Here is an 11,499-nt window from a genome sequence, read left to right as displayed (position 1 = left end):
TCACCCCCACCTTCGTGCTGCACATCGCAAGATACGTCACCCTTTGTGAATTATTCCTGGGCTGCGAGGCTCACTTCGAGTTATGGAAGAAGTTATTCTGCCTCGTCCCTCGCAATCAGGGGGAATCTATATATCAAGTGGGCGGAGCCGAGATATGGCGCGTCGCCCAGACCGGATACCTGTCCGGTACTCCAAAGAAGGCGCCCTAAGACTGGCCCTCAGAGTGGTTCTATGTAGATGACGTTCCCCTTCCGGATCCAATCCAGACGGGCCTCCCTGAGTTTAATAACGCTCCACTGAAGAAACGCCGAAGTTGGCATCCTCGGAGCCCCCAGGAGGAAGACACCAGAGAAGTCCACTTCCTGATGAGCAGGATAAAGACACTGGCCCAATCAGGACTGACAATAGTCGAGGTTATATCAATATGCATAATGAGGGGGGTGCATCCACTTCAATATCGGGGGAAGCCCATGCGGCACTTCAACAGGGAAGACGATGCCACCCGATGTGGTCGTAAAGGTCCGGATTCTGCCACTCCTCTGGCAAGAATATTGTCCGATTTATATAAAGGAGGAGAAGAATAATTCCTTCGTATCAAACCACGGGATGGATTTTCCATGTACAACCCCCCAAGCTGGGTAAGCCGTTACTCCAACCCTATCCATTCTGGCACCCTTCATCACAATCATTTACCTTGATATTTCTAAGCAAGAACTGAGGAGGGCCGTGGAAGAGTTCAACAGCCCCTCTCCGCAACCAGAGGACCCCGGCCGGGCCTTCGACCCCGGACTTGAAGAAGATCCGGATATATCTGTGGAGCTTGTCGACGGGACATTTTATTAGGCCAGCTGCGATGGCACCTTGGTGGCTATTATCGCCGACTATCCTGGACTGCTCCCTGCGTCGTGTGTAAGCAAAGCTGAAGCCTTAGCCTCTAAAGAGGATTCCTTTCTTATACCAAGCCTTATGCACAAAATATCGTATTTTTATAGAGACGACCATCGGAACGGGCGCCAAGCCCCTGGGGACTCGTCAGCAAAGGTCATCTGGGCCAGGTAGGCTTAAGAGGAAGGCGGTTAGGGTTGAAATGCCGTCGCAGAGGTACAACTAAAAGTTGCTCTATGATTATCATGTTTGAAATGTAACAGCGTCCTTCGTGTCCTGGCAGAAAGAGTAGTCGTCGGACTATATCCGGAGATCCTGCCGGTCATGCCTCCACCAGCCGGATTCCAGAACCGGTTTCAAGAGAGGAGGCCAACGCGGGGCCGATGCCGAATTGTCCTTCGGCAGAGGATGCGGATAGGCTCTCCGCCACAAATTCCGAAGTAGAGAGCGCCATGAATCACCGGCGCCGACGGACCGTACTTCGCAACGGTATCTTTTCTGAAGAGGCATTCAATGCCTTCAATTCGGGGGATGCATACATCCGAGCTGCCCAAGACGGACTCGCCCGAGCGACTGACCAATATGCGAAAGATATACGGGTAAGAAAATTCGATAAGCATGTATAGCATTAGCCCCTGAGACTTGAAACAGTTGGAACAACTGATTTAAGGATCATTGTATGCACAGGTTCTTGTAGAGAAGAATACCCATTTGTCTCAAGAGCTAGAGGAGTGCAAGACCCAGCTGAGGGCCGCGGTTGCCAAACTAGAGGAATCCCAGAGGGCCTCATCTGGTAACATTTGTCTCAAATAGAGAAATTTTAAGGAAATATACCAGTTAGTAGTTGGCTTGCTTTATAAGTCTAACAGAAAATTCTGCAGACAATCCTGGGGAGAATCTGGAGATCGTAAGAGATAGTGAGTCACATCTCCAAAGACAGCTAAAGGCTGGCGAGCGTGTGCTTACGCAGGTTAGGCAGGAGAAAAACAATCTCCAAGATGCCAACGTCCGGCTGGGCGTCAAATTAGCAGATGTTCGAGCTCAGCTAGCGGACTCCACGAAGGAGAACAGGAGGCTTCGTCGCGACATTTATGGTAAGTGCCTAAACAAACTGTAGTATAGTTCGGCGAGGAAGCATTTTAAAAGAGTTTATATCTGTAGGTATGTTGACGGGCCGTCCTGAAGAGGAGATGCCCAGGTCCGCAAGCGATTTACTGCAAGATCTCTCACAGCTGCACGAACGAGCTTGGCAGGTGATGCGGGGTATTGCCTAGGCCTTGTGGCCATCCACTTCCCTGCCAGGAGGCATGGGGGAGCTCGTGGATATGCTCCAAGGAGCACGGCGGCGCTTCCGATTGTGGAAGGTATTAGCCTGCCGACAAGGTGCAAGGGAAGCCTGGGCCATGGTGAAGACGTGATACACCAAGGTTGACACGAACCATATGGCCGAAGACGGACCAGCGGGGCCAGATGGGCAAGAGATTCCCGTAAGTCTGGTGTATGACCAGGTAGCGTTGGCTGCAAAGTATTCCCAACAGGATTGCAAGCTAGATAGCCTGTTGGATGGTATAGAGGAAGAACATAGCCAGCCCAAGTGACTATGTAATTCAATGGACATATGTAGTCCCTAGCCGGATTAAAAATCTTTTGTCATGGCGGACCTTTTCGCTTCAGCCCCCGGATCCGATAGTCCGGGGTGTATCCGAATGCCCGCTTAGTTATGTAAAACCGGGGTATGCGTGGAAACCAGGCGTAGGGGTCATAAGTGCTTGAACAGATAAGTACCCAACTAGTTATGTTATATTACATGGGTAGTAAGAAACATCTTCGAGGGAGAATAGTTCCGTTAGGGGTTCCTTTCCCTGGGTATGCATGCATCAATGTGCATGTCCGAACTGCGAACAGAAATGCAGGATACAAAACATCTAGGGATTCGCGTTGTAATAAACGAAAGAAACATCTTTTGTTCACCTACCGAATATTCCCTTAAGAACGCTAGCTTTTGGCTTCACCCAGTCTGAGGTACACATCCGGCTGAACCGGCAGTAACAATCGCAGAGGTGCTCCCCTTATGCCCTAGCCGAATTAACGGGAACGTAGGGCATAAACACAAGAGCCAGGCAACCTAGCATGGCCACATCTTAAGTCATATCGATGCATATAATGGTGAAGAAAAGGCACATATGGAAAAAAGGACACATATGTGGTAGGCAGGAAGCCATAAAAATAATTATATTTAGCTTCCGTATAGGAAGCCCCCAGGTATGGTGAGCATACATAGTGCGGCCGGAGCGATCCGAGCATCCGCACTGTATTTAATACTTTGTGTGAAGAAGGTAAAAAAGGCGAGAAAGGAAAAAAGGGGGAACATAATTAAAAGAGCGGGGGTAAGGAGACGAACACTCAGTTCGGCACTAGGCGTAGAATCTCCGGAGTCTGGCCGCGTTCCATGGGTTCGGCTCGAGTCTGTTATCGGATGCATTGCATAGGCGGTATGCTCCTCCAGTGAGAACTTTATCAATGATGAAGGGGCCCTCCCACTTGGGTTTGAGCTTGTCCTTCTTCTCCGGTAGGCGTAGAACAAGTTCGCCAACGTTATAAGTTTTGGTCCCCCACTTCTCTGCTTTGATACCTTCGAGCCTACTGCTGATAGAATGTGGAACGGGCTTTTGTGATGTCGCGCTCCTCCTCCAGGGCATCTAAGTTGTCCTGTCGGTCTAGCTCGGCTTCCTTCTCGTCGTACATGCGCACGCGAGGTGAGTCGTGGATTATGTCGCAGGGTAGTACTGCTTCTGCGTCGTACACCATAAAAAATGGTGTATATCCGTTGGTACGATTCGGCGTGGTTCGCAGCCCCCAGAGTACGGAGTCGAGCTCCTCGACCCAATGCGTGTCCGATTCTGTCAAGGATCGCACTAGCCTGGGTTTGATGCCGCTCATGATGAGACCATTTGCACGTTCGACCTGACCGTTTGTTTGGGGATGATAGACGGAGGCGTAATCGAGCTTAATGCCCATGTTGCCGCACCAAGTTTTCACTTCATCGGCTGTGAAGTTTGAGCCATTGTTAGTGATGATGCTATGGGGGACGCCGTAACGGTGTACAACCCCTGATATGAAGTCTATCATTGGTCCGGATTCAGCCGTTTAAACTGGTTTGGCTTATATCCATTTGGTGAACTTGTCCACCATGACCAATAAGTATTTTTTTCTTATGGCTTCCCCCTTTAAGAGGTTCGGCCATATCCAGCCCCCAGACCGCGAAGGGCCAAGTTATGGAGATTGTTTGGAGAGCGGTAGGGGGCATATGGCTCTGATTGGCGAAGAGCTGGCAACCGACGCAATGTTGGACAAGGTTCTGTGCATCTTCCCAGGCTGTCGGCCAATAAAAACCTGTACGAAAGGCTTTGCTGACAAGTGCCTAAGCCGCAGCGTGGTGCCCGCCGAGTCCGGCATGGATTTCAGCCAAGAGCTGCCGCCCTTCCTCTTCGGAGATGCATCTTTGGAGCACTCCGGTGGCACTTATCTTATAGAGTTCTCCCTCATGGACTTTGTAGGCCTTGGAATGCCGCACAAGACAATGTGCTTCATTTTGGTCCTCGGGGAGCTCCTGCCTAGTTAGGTAAGCCAAGAAAGGCTCGGTCCACGGGGCGATTACAGCCATGATTTCGTGGGCCGAAGGTGTTATTTTGGTGGCGGAGCCCCCGGTTATGTCAGATGGTTCGGAATCTAGGGTTGTATTCGGAGCCGGACTAGGGTTGCCGAACTCCCCTTCCCATACCACGGATGGCTTGAACAGCCTTTCCAAGAATATATTTGGTGGGACAGGGTCGCGTTTAGCGCCGATGCGGGCGAGGATATCCGCCGCTTGATTGTTTTCTCGGGCCACCTGGTGGAATTCGAGCCCCTCGAACCGAGCTGACATTTTGAGAACGGCATTACGGTAGGCCGCCATTTTCAGATCCTTGGCATCAAAATCTCCGTTTATTTGTGATATTGCGAGGTTTGAGTCCCCGCGCACTTCTAGGCGTTGAATGCCCATAGAGACTGCCATTCGAAGACCATGCAACAGAGCCTCGTATTCGGCTGCGTTGTTGGAGTCTGTGTATAATATTTGGAGTACGTATTGGACCGTGTCTCCGGTGGGGGATGTCAGGACTACACCCGCTCCCAATCCGGCCAGCATTTTAGAGCCATCGAAGTGCATGATCCAATTGGAGTACGCGCTAGTACTTAGGTCATAAAAATGGGAACTACCTAACCGAAAATTACTCTACCTTTCCTCCTCATAAGTGCTTCTTCTTCGTCCGTCGTTGCCATGGCCGGTGAGCAGAGCTCTAGGTCGAGAAGTACTCGTAACAAGGGAGCGGCAACCAAGGCTGCGGAAAAAAAGAGGGCTCACCGCCACGCAGAGACCTTGAAAGATCTCTCACAGGCAGGCGATGGCTCCCAGGAGCGCCCTAGCCGCGGAGGCGAACATGCCGAGCCGGCAGAGCTAGAGTCGTTATCCCTCGACGGCATGCCCGATCAGCTCAATAAGCTCCTCAATAAGCAGAAGGAGTTCATCCAAGGCTTGATGGAGTTGCTGAAGGAGAGCCTCGACGACATGCCTGCTGAGCTCAATCAGTAGGGGGAGTTGACCGCCGGCTTGGTGATGCTGCTGAAGAAGAGCATTGCCTCAGAGAAGAAGGCGACCGACGAAATCCTGCGACTTCAGGAGGACAAGGCGAAGCTCTGCCACGAGATCGACCTATTGAAGGAGAAGAACACCGACTGGAAGAAGCTACATGAGAATAGTAGTTCCTCGATGAAGATGTTGTAGGCCCTCGTCATGGAACAGAAGGAGGAGTTGGCGAAGCTCCGCATCGAGCACCCGGCTGCTGTCAAGGTACGTAATGCGGTCGTGGAACAGATGATGAAGGCTCGCGTCGAGAAATCCCGCGTCATGGACAGGATGAAGAAGATGGCGGAGGAGACGCGCAAGGAGATGGAGGTCATGGAGGCGATGAAGAAGCAGTTACGACTCCGTGGCGAATTAGATCATTTGGGGTGATAATCTTCCTTCTTCTTTTGCTGCTATGTTTCATCTTTTGCTTCGGGTGTTTCGCCGCACGTGTCACGTTCTCTGCGAGGCATGAATAGAACAATGGTTTTTGTTTTTTGAGGGAATGAATAGAACAATGCTAAAAATGAGATGACTAGCAAATTTGATCATTTTTTATCGCCATATGGCACTGGGCTGCCATGTTTCGTGCTCCTCCGTCGCAGTACTACTCCAGTGGAAAACTTGAGTATACCGCACGGTTCTTTGCTCCTCCTCGATCAGGTCGTCGGCGCATTTATACGAGCAGTCAAATCACAAGGCCCCGCCTTCCAGCAGTAATGAGCCGTCAAATCACAAAGGCCCTCGCCTCTCGTGAAACTGACCAAGCTAGACTGCCCCGCCCTTTAGCCTTTTAAAAAATGTATACTTTTGTACAACAGTAGTATCGATGGATTGCGCCATGGAGCAAAACTTGAAACTAAAAAAAAGGTGGTACATATAGAGAGCGCTCGTCGCCAAATTATGCATATAGTACTATTAAAAAGGCTAATCACAATAATGGTGTCCAGCACAACCCACCCCTCAAATAAAACTAAGCACCCTGGAATTCTTTGACAAAACTAAGCACCCTGAAATTCTTTGACAACTAAACTGCTGGCTATATGATGTTGGCCATATATATTTTACGTATATAATGTGAAGAAATGAGTGGTAGTACTATACCAACTAAAAGATGAAATGTAAGAAATACTAGTATGTACTTACTGAAGAGTTAAAGTAACAAGAAGAAACATAACATAGTTCTGTTGGGGGCTCAGCACAACACACCCCTCAAATTAAATTAAGCACACCTGAAATTAAACTTTGCAACTATTCCGGTAAACACTGCATTAGAACCACCATGAGCAACGACACTGCCACCTTACTCGGAGTCCTCGTCCACGTCCTCGACTTCGTCCTTGTCCCTCTTCCTCTTGGCTGATACTTCTTTGCTTGAACCGCCAACTTGGCTATTGCTCTTCATCCAACCCTTGTAGATATTGAAACAAAGGTAGCCATCCATTGCAGCGTACTGGATGTGGTCTATATCTAGTACATTCCGCTGCCATGCATGACGATGAAATGTGTATGGAGGTTTCTCCAGTTTACTGTACGAAGGATGAACCATGGATCCTGCCAGGGTCACCATTGAAGGCTGACGAGAGGACACCAGCCGATTCTTTTGGAGGTCGAAGGTGTTGCCTACAACAAGGCCTATCCGACGCAGGACTTCTTTGTCGTTACCAAAGTCTACAGTAACGAATTTGACTAGGTTGCTCTCGAGGAAGTCCTTAAAATCCTGGCACTCAACGTCGGCATGCCATATGTGGTAGACCAAGCATAAGTCATGCACGCAAACCTGGATCACGGCAGGCTTCTTCCTCTCTTCGTCCTTTAGATCCTTCTCTCGTCCCATGACTTTGGTGTACTCAACATCTAGCCCAGCGACCCACTCATCATCTGAGTCTTCGAACATGCGTCTGAAGCGAGAAAGGCATCCTTTCACCGTCGCGGAAGAACGGGTGTAGATGACGTCGAACTCATCGCCGGTGATGGTTCTAACCTTGTACTAACCGCCGATCGGGGAGATTTGGGACGCCATGGATTTGGGAGGAGGGTTAGGATTAGTGGAACTGCCGTAATGTGAATGGACGGGACGACTAGGAGCGAACCGCCTTTATTAAAGGACGTGCGGGGACGAGTAGGAGCGAACTGCTAGCGTGCGAACGACAGTGTAGTGGCTTTCCATTCTCCCATGATACGGGCTTCCAAGAGCCCTTGGATCGGAGATCGAATGGTTGCATGGCGTGATTCTAGACCTATGGGTGAATATCCTATCCTGGAGGGTTATTCTGCAAATTTTCAGCAACTTAGCATGCGACCGTTTGATCTCAGATCCAAGGGCTGCCAGCAGCCTGTATCATGGTCACGCCTACCACGACCGTCGCGTCGCTCGCGCGGGCGCGCCCTTGGAGATTTAACATGGTGCGTTAGGCTATCTGATGTTGGCATGTCATACATAGTCATCACTTAGTCACTCATACTACAACAAGGTTGGCTATAAGGTTGGCTATAAGTGTATTTTTTACTCCTCTCTATCTCTTTCTTCGTACTCCCTCCGCCCCATAATATAAGAACATTTTTGACACTAGTGTAGTGCCAAAAACGTTCTTATATTATGGGACATAGGGAGTACTAGTATTTATTGCATTTGCCAAGGAGTGACCTCTTCCAATGAAATGGTGTTGCTAAGTTTGCTTCATTTAATTAGCTCTAGACTCAAAATTGTCTTTTCACCTAGGTACATGCGCTTAGCACCGTTTCTTCCTTGGGTCACCAAACTAGTCTCTCTCTTCTTGATTAACTTGACACATCATACTTTATGCCTATGTGGCAAGCTTAAGCACATGTAGGAGCAAGTAAGGTGCCCGTCCGTTGCACGGGAGAGTGAAATGCATTGATCGGGGTGTTGTTTATTTTGACAAAGGATGTGGGGGTCATCTCATGTGTAACAGGTATCGATAGGTTTCTTCGGATATTATTTCATCTCTAGAGCTCAGAAATATCTGGGTGAAATAGATAAAAAAGTATCTTTTGCAAACAAAAGTGTTCAACTATTCAACCTGCATCCAAAACTTGTGAAGAAATAACTCTTATTGTGCTTTGCAGGAAATGGTTCATCATAAGTCTTTCACTGGTACTGTAGTAAAAATTCATACATGGAAGATTCTAGACTAAACCATAAATGGATACACTTTTATTCATGCGCGATACTCCAATAGAGCAAGATCATGCATGGAAGTCTCCACATGCTTAGACAGCAGATTACATTGAGCGAAGACTAATGATCAACATTTAACTTAGTAATGCATATGTCCAGTTGAACCTCCTTGGAGTCCCCATGCACATTGTTGGGGGTCAAATAATACCATGCGTCTTCCATGTCCACATCGGCGGGAAGGTCCCAGCTCAGCAGAGTCCATGTCAGCTTGACGTAGCCAGTGTCGCCGCCCACGGACCTCCGATGGGTAGTAATAGTGAGAACGCACCCGTCCATCATCCTCGTGTCAGTGTCAGCGTTAGCGACGTCGCCCCTGAGCACACTACAGAGATGTGGCGGTGGCCTGCGCGGGCGTCGCTGGTGGCCACGATCTAGAGGAAGACGCTGCCGTCCTCCTCTGAGACTAGCAGGTGGCGCTGATCCTCCAACGACTCTGGCATGGTGAACCGGTAGCACGTCTCGTACTTGATGTTCTTCGCCAAGGGCCAGTAGTGATCGTCGCACGCCTGCGTTAGGTGATGCACGATGTCCGCCGGCGAGCCCCAAAATGGCACCGGGCACTCATAGCAGTAGACGAAGGGCTCCTTGGAGGCATCGACCAGGCCGTCCTTGAAACGGGAGTGGCTGTAGGGGACGTTCCGCCAGTTGAATATATGAGCAAGTTACTACGAGATTTACTACAAAATAAATCATGACGGCTATAACAGAGATTAAACTAATCATGCGGACTAGCATAGTAGATGAACATATCGAGTCTAGGACACAGACTAGAAACATGAATTCTACCCCGATTTCGAACAGGAAGGACAGAAACACATACTGTGGAACGGGAGCAACACCATTGGCGTTGAGGTTGTCGCCCATGTCGTTGAGGAAGAGGTTGCCGAGGTCGGGGAAGAAGTCGTCGTCGGTGAAGTCGTGGCTGCTAGCAGTCGCGAGAGTGCGCTCCCCAAATGTCAACAACGCCCGCCGAATGGAGCGCAGGAGGGAGTGGCTGTAGGGGACGTTGCGGCCGCCGAATGGAGCGCAGGAGTAGCCCACGAAGCAATAGACGGTGCTCCTCCCTAGTCTCTATTCTTATCTCTATCTCTACTACTCTTCTTTGTTTTTAATAATATACTAGTTATAGTTATCAAATCAAATACTGCGCCGTCCACTGCACGCCCGGCTGAACACGCCTCCTCGCCTCCATTAAACCCGCATGCAAACCGAGAAACATACTCCAGCCCGCGGGAGGAAATTTGCCGATTGCCGCGGGAGGGTTATTCTGCAAATTTTCAGCAACTTAGCATGCGACCGTTTGATCTCAGATCCAAGGGCTGCCAGCACCCCGTATCATGGTCGCACCTACCACGACCGTCGCGTCACACGTGCGGTTGTGCCCTTGGAGATTTAACATGGTGCGTTAGGCTATCTGATGTTGGCATGTCATACATAGTCATCACTTAGTCACTCATACTACAACAAGGTTAGCTATAAGGTTAGTCATCACTTAGGAGAAAATTTTACTACTCCCTCCATTTACTCCTCGTCCCTACTACGTACATACTTTGGTTAGTACTCCCTCCATTTACTTATACAAGGCCACTATAAAAAAATACATTTTGCATCTATACAAGGCCACAAATAGTAATCGAACCTTTTTAGTTTATGGCTCAATTTCAAAATCTCTCCAACCAAGGTAGACGGTGAGTGGTCAAATTAATTTCGTAGTTTGCACAATACGCTCATTTTTCTCAAGAAGTTATGTTTACCGAGGCATTAATTAGAATGAATGCATGAATGACCACTAAATTTCTATGAACTTGTACATGCATTGGTTAGTTTCCTCTTGACACTGCTTGCGTCGGGTGATCTAACGCACCTCGAAATCCAACATGTAATGGTACTACTACTAGTATAGTAGAATTGAGACTTATCAAATGGAAAAACGAATATTTTTTAGATGAGCCCTATAAACCCTAGTGGGTATGTACTCCGTAAAAACAGATTTTCCAAAACTAAGTCGCTCCCTTTCATGAATTCTGTAGTATACTCCTCCGTCGACGCTCCCTTTCATGAATTTTGTACTTCCTGTCGCCGACATGTGGGACATATAGCAACCGGGTCGACGTGTCAAGCACCAAATAATAGTGCAGAACAGCAGGGGGGCGCACCCCAATCGTACCGGCCCAGTAGTAGTAATGAGCAATGAGACATCAAATCACAATGCCGCACCTTCCCCGACGGACGAAGCAACCATTATTTCACACTTCGGTTCGACATCATCTCAAACCACGTACTAGTATTGCTTCTGCCTCAAGAGGGACACGCGCATCGCCTTGGTACATCATGACACGTGGGACCGCAATGACAGGCCATGCTCCCCCGCCAATCGCTCGATAAAATCACCTCATTTTTTTACTATACTTCCTCCGGATCGGTTTACTACATGGCATGCACGTCATTCTAGGTTGAGAATTTAATTGGCTATATATATATATTATATATAGGGCTGGACTATTCTGTTACCCATAACAGAATATTATTTTGTTACCCCTCGCCATATATAGACGCGCATCCGTTTTTTTAGATCAACTAATTAACCCGCCGGGTACTGAAAAAAAAACCCACCCCACCCATACCACTCACCCCCGGTCTCACCTTCTCCACGCTCCCGACGTGTCTCGCCCCCACCCGCTCCCCACTCCCCGCCTTCTCCCAGGCTCCCGGCGCCGCCCGCCCCCACCTCCTCCCCGTCTCTCGGCGC

The sequence above is a fragment of the Triticum dicoccoides genome, chromosome 4B, assembly GCF_002162155.2.
Source record: "Triticum dicoccoides isolate Atlit2015 ecotype Zavitan chromosome 4B, WEW_v2.0, whole genome shotgun sequence".
Lineage (NCBI taxonomy): Eukaryota > Viridiplantae > Streptophyta > Magnoliopsida > Poales > Poaceae > Triticum > Triticum dicoccoides.
This window is presented reverse-complemented; position numbering follows the sequence as displayed.